Source organism: Cebus imitator, unplaced genomic scaffold (assembly GCF_001604975.1).
Source record: "Cebus imitator isolate Cc_AM_T3 unplaced genomic scaffold, Cebus_imitator-1.0 Scaffold381, whole genome shotgun sequence".
NCBI lineage: Eukaryota > Metazoa > Chordata > Mammalia > Primates > Cebidae > Cebus > Cebus imitator.
This window is the reverse complement of record NW_016107696.1, coordinates 397713-412203: the sequence shown is the minus strand read 5'-3', so window position 1 is coordinate 412203 and position 14491 is coordinate 397713. Positions and strand designations below refer to the sequence as shown.

Genomic DNA, 14491 nt, shown 5'->3' with positions numbered 1-14491 from the left:
AAAGGATTGGAAGATGGAAGTTGGTGAGAAATGATAAACAACTTAATGGGTACAGTGTATATTATTCAGGGAATGGCTACACTAAAAGCCCAGACTTCACCACTGCAACCTACCCATATAAGAAAACTGCACTTGTACCTCTTAAATGTATACAAATACAAATAAAAAGAACATACTTTTAAGAACACTGTTGAATCAATGAAGACCATTTGATTTAAAATATCAGAATAAAAATTTCCCTTCCTTGCTAAGCTGACAGTCACCAGCTATTTTCTCCCCAAAAGACATTTGCCAATTCTGGGAATCCGTTGCAGATTGTTTGCAAAAATGGTCATGATAATGCATCCCATTCATGTATGCATGCCGTTGGCAATGTGACATTGACACTTTTTCCATCAAGAGGTAGAATCTATTTCTCAATCCCTTGAATAAGGGCTGGCTTTGTGAGTTGTTCTGAACAATATACTGTGACAGAACTATAGTTGTGAGTTCTGGAGCCTAAAGCTCCAGAGGTCTTTTTTTCTCAGAACAATGACCAGAGACTGTGATGTAACGATGTCTGGTATATCCCACTAGATTATGATAAGCCAAATAAAGGAGAATGGAGATGCACAAGTCTAGAAGCTGCACCATGTCTCAAATATGGGAATGAGGCCCTCTTGAACCATCCAGTCCAAACGGATCTGAGGGATGGTCATAGCTGAATGATGATCCCAGGTGAGCCCGGTTAATAAGTCACCTAACTGATTGGAGCCCAAATTACTGACCCACAGAATTATGATCAAATAAATGATTGCAGTGGGTTGTTAAATAACAGATAACTGATAAAATTGTATATGACCTAGGCAGAGGGACTCTAATGGAAGAAAGAGTAACAAATAAAATTTAATATCCATGGGAGCTGGCATGATGGATTAGAATCCTGAAGATCCCTAAATATATTCCCATGTTTCCTTATGGGAAGTTTCTGAGGGATGGGTGAAACAGGAAGGTAGGGTGTGGCTAAGCCAGACACTTCTAAGAACAGAAAGGAAATTCTCACTGTCTTCCAATGCTTAGAAAACAAATCCTTGCCAGTGGGAGAGAGTTTCTGTCAAACACATGTACAGTATCATACTCAAGATTTTGAAGCTACATAATGTGGAAGGACACAAATTTAAACTTCTGAAAGTGCAAACCTACATTAAACTTCTGAAAGGCAGCCTGCATCTTTTATATGCTTCATGTCTGAGATCACAGAGGACTGCCAGCCTCTTCATCAAAAACCCAGAAGCCCCATGCTGAATAAAACAGATAAATCAGAAGTAAACTGAGGCTTAATAAAGAGAAACTCAATTCAATCTTTGATTAGATTGAGGTTATCAGTCCCTCACAATTTCTACCTAACAAAACAAAGGACAAAACCACCCTTGGAAAAATAATATCAACTGTAGCCTCTGTAATTATTTTCTATATAGTGTCTAACATGAAGTAAAGTATATCAAGGCTTTCAAAGAGTCAGAACAGGACCAATAATAAAAAGGATATAGCAGAGAACAGAGGCAGACCTACAGGTAATCCAGATATTGAAGTTGGTAAACGACAATTTAAAAATAATTGTTTTAAATAAAACATTCCATAAAATGGACAATAAGTTGGAAATTTTTCAAAAGATAATTAAAATTTATAAAAATAATTGATTAAAAATTCTAGGATAATAAAACATAATATATACCATTAAGAATTTACTGAATGTGCATAACAGTAAACTGGACATAGCAAAAGGTACTATAGGACAACAGAAAATATCTAATTGGAAACACACAAAAAAAAGAATGGAAATAATAAAATTCATTTATGATAAACATAGGGGAGACACATTGTCTAAATCTGGGTAACTGGAGAAGCAAAAGGAAAAAAGAGGATAGAAAATAGGTAACATTTAAAGATAATGGCTGAAAATCAGCCAGGGGCAGTGGCTTATGCCTGTAATCCCAGCGCTTTGGGAGGCTGAGGCGGGTGGATCACCTGAGATCAGGAGTTCAAGACCAGCCTGGCCAACATGGTAAAACCCCATCTCTACTAAAAATACAAAAAATAGCCAGGCATGGTGGTAGGTGCCTGTAATCACAGCTACTCAGGAGGCTGAGGCAGGAGAATCTCTTGAACCCAGGAGGCAGACGTTGCAGTGAGCTCAGATGGTGCCATTGCACTCCAGTCTAGGCAACAGAGTAAGACTTTATCTAAAAAAAANAAAAAAAAAAAAAAAAAGGCTGAAAATCTTATAAAAACTAATGAATGATGTGAGTCCACAGATTGAAGATGCTTTGTAAAACCTTCACAGGATATTACAAAGAAAACTACAGAAAGGCACATAATAATAAAACTGCTAAAAAACTAAGAGGAAAATGTATATATATGTAGAGAAAGATTATGTATTTATTTCAGAGAAACAATAAGAATGATGATTGACTTCTCAACAGAATTTCAGAAACCCAGGAGACAACAGAACACCATCTTTAAACTGGCAAAAGAAGAAACAAATTTGTAAAATATAATCAAGTGACCATTCTAAAACTGGAAAAAAAAAATGAGTATCTACAATTAGAAACTTGTTTTAAAAATTTTACAACAGACTAGACACAATATAAATTATGTTAAACGGAAAATTAAACAAAAAAAGCTCACATAACCTAAAGCACAAATAAATAACATAATAGAAAACACAGAAGTTGGCCTATAAAATTCTTGAAACTTTACTACCACAATTTCTAAAATGTATTTTATAGTACATAAATTCTTCAGGATAATCAGTGAACAGAAGCATTGGGAAACATGTAAAGGCCTAAAATACGTATAATCAAATTTCCTGTAGGAATGGAGATAGAAAAAGAGACAGAAGCAATATTTGGAGAGCTAGTAAGAAAGAATTCCCCAAAATAGATAAAAGAAAGTAACTCACAGATAAATAAGCAGAATAAATACTAAGGCAAGCTCATCTAGGCGTGACAGAAAAAGAAAAATTGAAAAGCATCTAGAAGGAAAGGCACACTACATTTACAAATATCACAATATGGTTGCAAGTGCCTGTAATCCCAGCTACTCTAGAGGCTGAGGTTGGAAGATTGCTTGAATCTAGAAGGTCAAACCTACAGTGGGCCATGATTGCACCACTGCACTCCAGCCTGGGTGACAGAATAAAACTCTGATTAAAAAAAAAAGAAAAAAAAAAAGAAAAGCATAACACTAAGACTGTTAATATACCCTTATCAAAATGATAGAAACCAAATGTCAATGGAACATAATCTTTAAAGCTTGGGGAATAGAAGAGGATAGCCAAAGTAGAATTCTATGTTCAGCAAAAAAATATTTTTCAAAGATTGAAACAAAACAAACAAGAATTCATTACAAACCTAAAATAAAAGAAATAGTTATTTAGATAGAAGAAAAATTATTCTATAGAGAAAAAACTAGAGGAAGGCATAAAGGATAATACTAGTGTACACCGGGGGATAGGGCATAAATAGAAAATAGTCCTTTACAAAACAACATTAGTAATGTCACTGGGGCTTTACATACATGTAGAATTTAAATTTATGTCAACAATGATTCTAAAAGCATCATTATAAAAATTATCCATATTAGAAATAAAAGAGCCCTACCAGAACCAAAAACATAAAAGAACATTAGAAAAATTTTACATTAATGAATTTGACAACTTAGAAGCAATGAACAAATTCCTTGGAAAATACAATACACCAAAATAAGTGCAAGAAAAAATATAAAGAAATACTCCTAAATTTGTTGAAGAAATTAATCAATTATTTTTTAAAAAACAAAGAAAACTATTTTCCCCAAAAGCTTCACTAGTGAAAATTTTCAAATAATTAGGGAAGAAAATAGCAATCTTAGACAAACTGTTTCCAAAGAATTAGAGAAGTGCATAGTTTCCATTTTATTTTATACATACATGGATATTATAAGAAAAAGAAATTACAGGTCACCATCTCTTATAAATATACACATGTATGCAAAGGTCCTTTAAAAATTTTATCAAATCAAGTATAGCAACATATTACAAGGATAATAAATGCATTATTACTAACTGGGGTTTATCTCAGGAATGCAGGGTTGTGTAGACATGCAAAATCAATCAGTATAATTTGCTATATTAATAGACTACAGGAGAAAAAGACATAATTTTAATAAATGTGAGAAAAAATGTTTGGTGAAATTCAACACCTACTCATAATTTTAAAACAAAAATTATTGGCATACTGGGACCAGAAAGGAACATGCTTGCTTTTATACTAGTTGTTTGTGAAAAATCCGTAGCTAACATTATACTAAACAATGAATGAATAAATGTTTTCACCCTGAAGCCAGAAACAAAGTTTTCGCAATTTCTATTCAACATTGTATTAGATGCCCTAGCATGTGTAATAAAGCAAAAAAAGAAATAATGGGTAAAAAAATTAGAAAGAAGTAAGCAAACTGTTTATTTGTAAATAACATGGATATGTATATATTTTGAAATACAGAAAAGTATATAAGAAAACAAACCAATAAATGGATTTGTCAGTGGTGCAGGACTAACAAAGTTAATATAAAATATCAATTATTTTTCTGTATGCCAACAATGAATAATTGCACTGTGGGGGTGGAAATGGCCTGTGGTCCTGTCTTCAGAACCCCTGGTGGTGCAGAAGGGGCCTTGGCCATGGTGGTCAGGGGCAGGGTGAGGCCCAGGCTCCTGATGGATTGCTTGTGAGTGTGACTTTGGCTGTGCTGCAGTCCTCCTGCTGGACAGGCAAGGTAGCTGCCAGTGGCTGGGGATTTAGCCATGTGACAGCAGCAGCCTGCAGCCATGGCCGGTGTGGGTGGGGTAGGCTTTCCTCAGGGCACCTGAAAACGCACAGCCACCCTGTTGCTGGGGGGACAGGGGTCGCTGCTAGGGTCTCTGACTTTGTCCCTGGAAACAGCTGCCAGCAGGGACATTGGCTACCAGCAGAGGATGTCGGTAGGGCTACAGGAATGTGGAGATGCAGGAGGTGTAGGACCTCAGGAGAGGATGCAGTCTGGTGGGGACTGGACTTTCAAAATTGCACTGTGCTAACTGGGGGTTAGGGAGATACTCAGTGTGATCCCCCTCTCTGGAGCAAAGCCATTGTGTTGTTTTCAGGCAGCTCCCTGAGTCTCAGGGGCCCAGAGGGTAGAGGGTCTCTCCTGTGTTTAGCATTGCAGGAGTCCACCCTGGGAATCCAGACCCCTGGAAGATCTCTCATTTATTTTTTTCCACACTGAGGAGCCTCTCTGGGTTCCTAGCCAATCCTGACCCAGTAAGCTACCTCAGTTAGCTACTTCCTTGCTTCAGGTGTTTTCTGTCACTTCTCTGTTGAATTCCACTGTTCTGTTTTAGATGATCTATTAGACGTATGAATATATGCTCCCTATTTGGGTTCTTCTTTGTGGAGGAAGCAAATTACAGCTGGCCCTCTAGTCTGCCATCTTGAGGTCCCTAGATTTGTATTGTTACTTTCTATTGTTTTATTAATTAATATTTTTGATTCATGGTTGGTTGACTACACACATTTGAAACTCGCAAATACAGACAGCCAATTGTGCTTTAAATACCATTTGCGTTTCTCCAAAAAGTCAAAAAGACCATAGTTGGTATTTGTGATTTCTTTCCTTCATTATCTATTCAGTGTTGCCTTTGCCCTTAGACACCAACTCATCTATTCAAGGTTTTTTTGACAGTGAAGGAGAACCAAATTTTATTTCTTAATGAAGTGAACCCTCGATGACCCTGCCTGAATGGATTTGCTCTCATATGCCATTAATTCTAGTGGACATGATAGTACAAGAGGGCACTAGGGGATCACCAGATTTCAGCTATAATCAGCTCAACACTTATTGTTTATTTTGCTATGATATACTCTGAAAATGCCTTCTGCTGCTTTTTATAATCTTGAGAAGAAACAAAAAATACATATATGAACACAAAATTGTTTTTAGACCACATAAATAATATGACTTCCCTACTGATACATTGCTATTTTTCAAAAATGTGTAGATGTACTTCTGATTAATAACATTCAGTTTTGTTCTCACATATAAGTATGCTAAATAATGGGTACATGAAACAATAGACATTGTAGACTCTAAAAAGTGGGAAGATAAGAGGAGGGCAAGGGATGAAAAATTACCTATTGGGTACAATGTACACTATATGGATGATGAGTATACAAAGAGCCCAGACTTTGCTGCCGTGCAGTTTTGTTACCCAGATAACAAAACTATTATATCCCCTAATACTCAGGTAACAAAACTAAACTTGTATCCCCTAAATCTACAAAAATAAAAATCTTTAAAGTAGTTTATTATTTCACTCATTTAGCAATTATTTATGAAGTGCACACATGTGATATTTGCCATTAGGCACTGTTGTTCCAGCTGTCTATATACACACACAAAATATAACCATAAGCAAAATAAAAACAAATAAATCACATTTATACCATACTATATGTTGTTAATGCAATGGAGAAATATCAAACAAGAAAGGCAAGTGGGGAGGGCTGAAGTGGGGAAGATCAATTTAAATAGGCTGCCCAAGAAATTCCTTGATGAGAATGATTTGGGCAAAGACCTACAGAAGAGAAGGGAAAAAGTCATTGTAGTTGTCTAGGGGAAGCACATTCTAGGAAGAAGGGAAAGCAAAGGCCTTAAGTGGAGTGTGACTACTATTATTGGGAAGCAGCCAGGCACTCTCAATAATGATGGAAGACATGGTATCAACAGTGAATATCATGAGCATAGCCCCTTGCCTTGCTTCTCGCACTGTAAAATGAGTTCCTTGGATGGAAACAGTGTTGTGCAGACGGCCATAAAGTAGGTCACCTATGCATAGTGTTGTTTATAAGCGCATGGAGGCAGGAAGTCAAATATAAATCCACAACATTTATGTGTTGCGTTGAGGACATAGGATTTCTTTCCCAAAATAGAAACGATCTAAAGTAATAAACTTGTCACACAGTGGCTCCCCATTGAGAGGAGCAGCTCCCTGTTGACACCCAGCAACCCTGCACTCATCTACAAAAGTCATGTGAGCAAGGCAGGAACCACAGCAAATCTGAGACTGAGCAGAATGCCTATGATCTTCCTGGAATATTAGAGTTTGAGAAGCTTGTGAGGAGCTGCTACATGACCATTTTTCTCGCTCTATTTCTTATGTAGCAAGGAGACTATCACCAGACAGTTTCTCATATTTCTGGGTTCCAATAAGGAGTGAGGTTTTTCTGTCTTGCTCTTTCTGGGCTCAACTTCTGGATGTAGAATCTCTTAGTTGCAGTGTAGAATGAACTTTTCAGCAATGCATGTCCCACACCTCATCTTTTAGTCAGGTGGCCTTCTTAGTGCCATCTTTTTGGTGTGTGAAACAAGGACTATGGGTAGCTGACATCTTTGGCTACCTTTGCTTTTGCTGTCTATATATGTCATGATCTGTTGAAATCTAAAAAGGGCTTACTCTTATTTGAATTCCCAAATCTGCAGTCTTGGCCTGGGCTTGCTTTGGTGCATGGCACTTCCTGGACTCTGAATGTATGGATTGATGGAGGAATGACCATGTGAGAGTAGGCGCCTTGGGGATGCAAACTACTTTCATGAACCTTCCTTCAGCCTTCATGACCTGCCTGGTCCAATCACATTGCTGAACATGCTGGATGAGTGACTTGATGAAATAATAACATAAAATTTACAGTAGGAATCTTGGGCCTCTAGAATGTATGAGACCCTGGGGAAATAAATATTGTTTTGCTGGGACCATCTCTATATAAATAATTTCATTAAAAATATATCATAAAATAAATGGGCATAGTGAAGTACAGTGTCATAGCAAAGAAGAAGAAATACCTACTTACTTGTTTATTGTTGAATCAGTTTCCAGGTAATGACTTTTCCTGGTCCAGCCTAGGAACCCTTTTCAACAGGCCCTTTCCATGTTTGTTGTTAATGAATGTGCCATTCTTGTCTAATTTCACATCTCCCATCACAAGGTAAAAGCAGCAACTATTTATTATTCACAGGGCCATGTCTCTTTAGAATTTACTATATTGAAACAATATAGATCTTCATGCCTCTGCAATCTCCTAATATCTCCTATTAGGGATGGTTATATGATTACTTATAACACTGTGTTATTCATCTAGCTATCCCTCAATGCAGGCTTCCAATAATTTTCTTAAAAATTGTTATTGTGCTTTACTGATAATGACCACAAATGCAGGTATTAACCACAGTATGTGGGGAAATATGAACAATAATTTTCTTTCTGATTATGTTAAATTTACTATTCAGGATTTTAAAGTTATCTGTTTATGTAAACATATAACAACACATGTTACAACAATTTCTTTTTTTGAACTCCTTAAGCTGTAATTCCTGCATTCCTAGAAAACTTTGTCTGTTGATACTGAGCTCATTCCTACCTTTCATAAGTCAACAGTAGGGAAAGATATGTAAAGAGACCTTGGGCAAAGTGAGAACAATGTTTCTGTGTTCACAAGGACTGTCTATCTTTCAGCTCGCATGGCCTAAGACTGACTCCCAGCTGGGCACAGTGGCTCAAGTCTGTAATACCAGCACTTTGGGAGGCTGAGGCAGGTGGATCACGAGGTCAAGAGATTGAGACCAACCTGGCCAACATGGTAAAACCCAATCTCTACTAAAATTACAAAATTTAGCTGGGCATGGTGCACCTGTAGTCCTAGCTACTCGGGAGGCTGAGGCAGGAGAATTGCTTGAACCCGGGAGACGGAGGTTGCAGTGAGCCAAGATTGTGCGACTGCACTCCAGCCTGGTGCCTGGCAACAGAGTGAGACTCTGTCTCAAAAAAAAAGACTGACTCCCATGAATACGACCTCATCACATTGATCAGGGGCAAAAAAAGACATGAGCTGAAGGGGCTTGTGAAAGTTGCAAAGAAATAGACTTCAGATGAGACAGATGTAGCCACTTGCAAAGGACTCCCTGACACCTGGTACAGAGCCTTAGGAGGAACTGAGTGCCAGTGGTAGGGGTGGGGAAAAACGGAGGGCACACAAAGAATAACTCCATCAGTCTTACTACCCTTAGATGCCACAGACCAGACACAGTACCATATCAGTGCACAAATGGGTGAGAGGCAACACATGGGCACAGATACTCAACTCAAGAAACAGCAGTTGACTGTCAATAGCCCAGACCCCTGCGCTTGTTCTCTGTCCAAAATGAAGCTCACCCAAAATCAGCACATCAGCACTATTCTGTCATCAATCAAATCTTAAGGGGTCTTAGGAAAGAAACACTGTGTCAGCTAGTAGGAATGACTTGCTCACAAAGCTACCTTCCTGTAACCAGCACCTGGCTACACAACCATAGCATGAATTTGGAGCTTCTCAGGGCATCTGGTAGATGTGGGGCAGAGGGTTGTGGAGCACGCCAAAGAAAAACAGGAAATGGAGCACAGAAATCCCTGTCCAGACTCGGAGCATACCACTCAGATAACACTACAAGCTCCGGCTAATTACAGACAACACCGGGGCACTTAGAAAATATCAAGAAAAGCAGTCCAAAGTGTGCCACCCCAACCCCTGAGGTTTAGGGCACAGCACAGAGGCCCTGCTTACCTAGATCTAGGAGAAGCACGTTCCTGGAATCCTGTGATCCAACCTTTGGCCTTTATCAGAAGCCAGCAACATATGATATGCTGTTTGTTTTACAGCATATTTTTAAAAAGGTAGAGGTTTGTGCATTATTTTTTATGCCATAGGTTTCATAAGTTTGCCAAAGTTTAAGTGCCAGCGCATCTGCTGGGTCATGTGTGCCAAGAGAGAGAAATTTGCATTCCATTCTCAACCAGGTAAAGAGACTTTTTGCTCCACATCCCACTCAAAGCAGAAGTCTTATGGGATATCTGCTAAATATGTTAGAGTAACTTACTCAAATAAGATACCAATGGTTTCCAAACCTCAAAGAGGTTCACTAAGCATTGTGCCTCTTTCTTAACAATAAGTAGTGCAAATTACAGCAACTTTTAACTTTGGAGGGGCTATTTCAACTTATTTTTTATTACTGAACACCAAGAACATCATTGAGGTGGCAGGCTACTGTACTTTTACAGGCTGTGTTCCTATTCCCTGCATGTGTGTGTGTATCCATGACATCTGCAATACATGATACCTGCTCTGATGATGTCAGCAATATAGTGGCCTAGCATTCTGTCTTGTAGGATAATGAGATGATTGAGGTTCTTGTGGATTAAACTGTAGCTTAAAGCAAGGGAGTCAATATTATTTTTAGGTAGGATAACAATGTTATGTTGCCAACCTTGCTAGATAAAAGCAAACTGCTTTTGATATTCTCTCTTTGTTGGAAATAGAGAGCAATTGTTGCCAGCTAAATTGCTTCACAGTAGGCTTTGCTGATTTGGCCACATAAAGAGAATATATCTACATCAGCTGTATTTGAAGTCATCACCTGATGAAACTTACAATTATATTCTACCATTCTCTAAGACTCTGCTGTTTTCTAAACAAACCAAATAGGCAAATCAAATGGGGATATGATAGGAATCACCATCCCTGCATATTTCAACTTTTAGATGGTAGAACCAAACTTTGCAGTTCTCCTAGAAGGATTTTGATTTAGGATTCAAATTTTGGTACAGGGAAGGAGTTCCAGAGGCTTCTATTTGACCCTTCCTACAATAGTCATGACTTCATGTGCTAGGCAGCCAACACAGCAATTCTGCCAGGTGTTAAGTATATCTATTTGAAATACATACACATACATACATAAATACATGGAAGAACTTGGAAGAAAAACCACTGGGCCCACTGTGAGATGGCTTGATCCAAAATTCCTTTTATCACCCTGTGGCCTGCTTGAGAAAAACATTCTGGGTTCCCAAGAATTAGAACTGGCTCATCATTGGCATCTAATTACCTCTCCCAACAAAGTTTTTCTCTTTCTCATTGCATACATTTTTTTTCTCTTTTAGTAAATTTGATATTTACTAAAATATTGATTCCTTTGGATTGAGCTGGGAAATTTTTCTGGTGCATTTTATAATGTTATTGCCTACCCTTAGGTAAGGTGTTTTAGGTCTATGAAATACATTAAGTGTGTGAATTACCTTGAATCTAGTAACAAGGTGAGGGACAAGGTTGGGACTGGGATGAGGCAAGAGAGATACCTAGAGCACAAAAATTCACTCTGGTTTGTGCAAGTGCTGTTACTGCATCAAACCTTGAATCTTAGATGATTTTCTTGCCTCATCCTATTCCCAGCTTTTCAAGCAATAATGGTTGCCATGGTCCCTGTGGTTGAATGTGTCCCTGAAAAATTCATATGTTGAAATCCTAACCACCAAGGTGATGGTATTACAATTTGGGGTATTTAGGAGGTGATTCAGTTATAAGGGCAGAGCCCTCATGAATGAAGTTGCTTTCCTTATAATAAGGCCTCAGCGAGACCATCACCCTTTTCATTATGTGAAGACACAGCAACAAAACACCATTTATGAACTAGAAAACAGGCCGTTGCCAGGCACCAAATCTGCCAATGCCATGTTCTTAGACTTTCCACGCCTCAGACTGTAAGAAACAAATTTCTCTTATTTATAAGCCTTATTTATAGTCTGTAATATTTTTTATAGCAGCCTAAATGGACTAAGACAATGGTTCTTTTATCATATTTTTTTTTTAAAAATTCAAGTCTTTTTTTGACAGACCTAGAGTGTTGTTTTTGTTGTTATTTAGTTCAAATGAAATGTTAATAGATTGCCCATACAATTTAGTCTTAAATATCTCATCATCGGCCAGGCGCGGTGGCTCAAGCCTGTAATCCCAGCACTTTGGGAGGCCGAGGCGGGTGGATCACGAGGTCAAGAGATCGAGACCATCCTGGTCAACATGGTGAAACCCCGTCTCTACTAAAAATACAAAAAATTAGCTGGGCATGGTGGTGCGTGCCTGTAATCCCAGCTACTCAGGAGGCTGAGGCAGGAGAATTACCTGAACCCAGGAGGCGGAGGTTGCGGTGAGCCGAGATCGCGCCATTGCACTCCAACCTGGGTAACATGAGTGAAATTCCTTTTCAAAAAAAAAAAAAAAAAGATCTCATCATCAATAAACCCTATGTGTCAGATAATATTGATTATCTCTATAACTATTGTCTTAGATTGGAGAAATGCCAGTACTCTTTCATGTATGATTCTATAACCTTCACAGGAGAGATTTGCTAAGACTATAAATTCAAATGAAATTACAGGCCAGGTGTGGTGCCTCATGCCTGTGATCCCAGCACTCTGGGAGGCCGAAGCAGCTGGATCACTTACTATAAGGAGTTAGAAACCAATCTGGCCAAAATGGTGAAATCTCATCTCTATAAAAAATACAAAAGTTAGCAGATGTGCTCGTTTGAACCCAGGAGGTGGAGGTTGTAATAAGCTGAGATCATGCTACTGCACTCCAGCATGGGCAACAGAGCAGGACTGCATCTCAAAAAAGAAAGAAAAAAGAAAAAAAATTACAATCTTAATAGGTTTTAGGATCTGAGTTTTCTGCTATCCCAATTAAATTACAAGAAATCCTTTTAGAGCAGTCATAGAAATTCCCCGATACTTTGACTAAACCTTAAACAAAAACTTAACATATGACTTTATTGTTTTCGTTCTTTCTTTTTCTTTCTCCACTATGGTTAGAAGAAGCCTTACATTCTCTCCACCCTTTATAAGAGTCAGTGGGCACAGACTTTTCCGTCTGCAAAGCCTTACCTTCAGTAGGCACTTATCTGTTGAGCACAGATGGTAATATAAGTAACTTTTCATAACAGAAGGTCATGGACTTCTGGTGCCTCTTCATGGTCACTGGATCCTTGCTATTTTAAAATTTAATCAAGTAAGATAAACAGTCTCAACTTTACTTTCTTGAGGGTCCATTTCCTGCTGCCACTTCTGGGAACAGTAAATGTATTAGTCAGGGCCCTCAGTCATAACACAGTCTACCATCATGAGTCTAAGTGAAAAATGAATTTAACAAAGGATGGGTAAGCTAATTCACAGACTCTCTAGAAGGGCCGGGGAGCCACACCCTGAAATCACACAGCTGGAAACAAATGTCCATTCATGCTGTGCAGGCTGTGCTAGACTTGATACATATGAAGCTCAGAAAGCAATGCTCAAAGCTCCCCCAGGACCACCCCATAGAATAAAACATAATTCCCCTACATCAGGCCATTTCCTCACATTATCCACATGTATACATCTAATTGTAGAATCTAGTCAAAATCAACACCTTTTTAGAAGACAGTCTAAGATTATGAGTTTTCTGTCTTCTGTCTTGGGAAAGCACAATTCATGATAGATGGAAGTGATCAAAATAAAAGGAGAGTATTTTAAGAAGCTAGGCAATCATAACTGATAAATGTCCAGTAGTTTCAGAAGCTAGTGATAAAGTAACAGTTCATCCCATTATTATGTAATTTTCTTTATTTTCCAGAGGATATTTCAAATTCTTTTTTGAAGCCAATTTCTGTATCTATCTATCTATCTATCTATCATCTATCTACCTACCTACCTATCTCTGCACATATCTTGTGTACTCTCAAAAGCAGAAAATACATTTTTTCTCTTGGTATCTGACATAGCTCCAACAATAGCACCTGGCCCATAATAGGTTGTCAACACCTGTTTGTAGAAATAATGAGTGGATGGAACTATGTCAGATTTATCAGTCATGGCATAAAAGCCATTTGAAAATATGGGGATTATTTTTTCCTCCAAATTATGCCATTTCTTATACTTCCAATTATTCCCATTACAGTCCTCTGCATTTTTTGGGAAAATATTTTAAAACTATAAGACGTTCCTCCTGTTCCCTTTCCATCGGATCTGAAAGTTAGTGTTGGTGGTCATAAAAGGAGGAAAACTAATACTGTACTGAAGCTGGCCCTAATGTTGTAATCTGGTATATAGCATGTGGGCTAGTTTCAAACAGGTTCATAGAAAATTAAATAAATAAATAAATAAAAATAAATAAATGGAAAATAAAAAAACCTATAGGAGGTTTTATCATATTATTGCTTACAATAAAGAGACATTAACTGGCAAATTGGATAACAAGTGAAGACCCATTGGTGTGCTGTCTTCAGGAGAACCATCTCACATGCAAAGACACAAATAGACTCAAAATAAAGGGATGGAAGAAGGTTTACCAAGCAAATGGAGAGCAAAAAAAAGCAGAAGTTGCATTCCTAGTCTCTGATAAAACGGACTTTAAACCAACAAAGATCAAAACAGACAAAGAAGGGCCTTTCATAATGGTAAAAGGATCAATGCAACAGGAAGAGCTATCCTAAATATATACGTACCCAATACAGGAGCACCCTGATACATAAAGCAAGTTTTTAATGACCTACAAAGAGACTTAGAGTCCCACACAATAATAGTGGGAGAGTTTTAACACTC

General features: G+C 38.0%; 1 non-coding gene across 1 annotated transcript; it reads left to right on the top strand.

Annotated features, from left to right (window-relative positions):
- The first annotated feature begins 13889 nt into the window (after window positions 1-13889).
- On the top strand, window positions 13890-14023 carry LOC119468121. Its single transcript, XR_005196745.1, has one exon. It is a non-coding gene; the product is annotated as a small nucleolar RNA SNORA61 (small nucleolar RNA).
- Window positions 14024-14491: the final 468 nt, after the last annotated feature.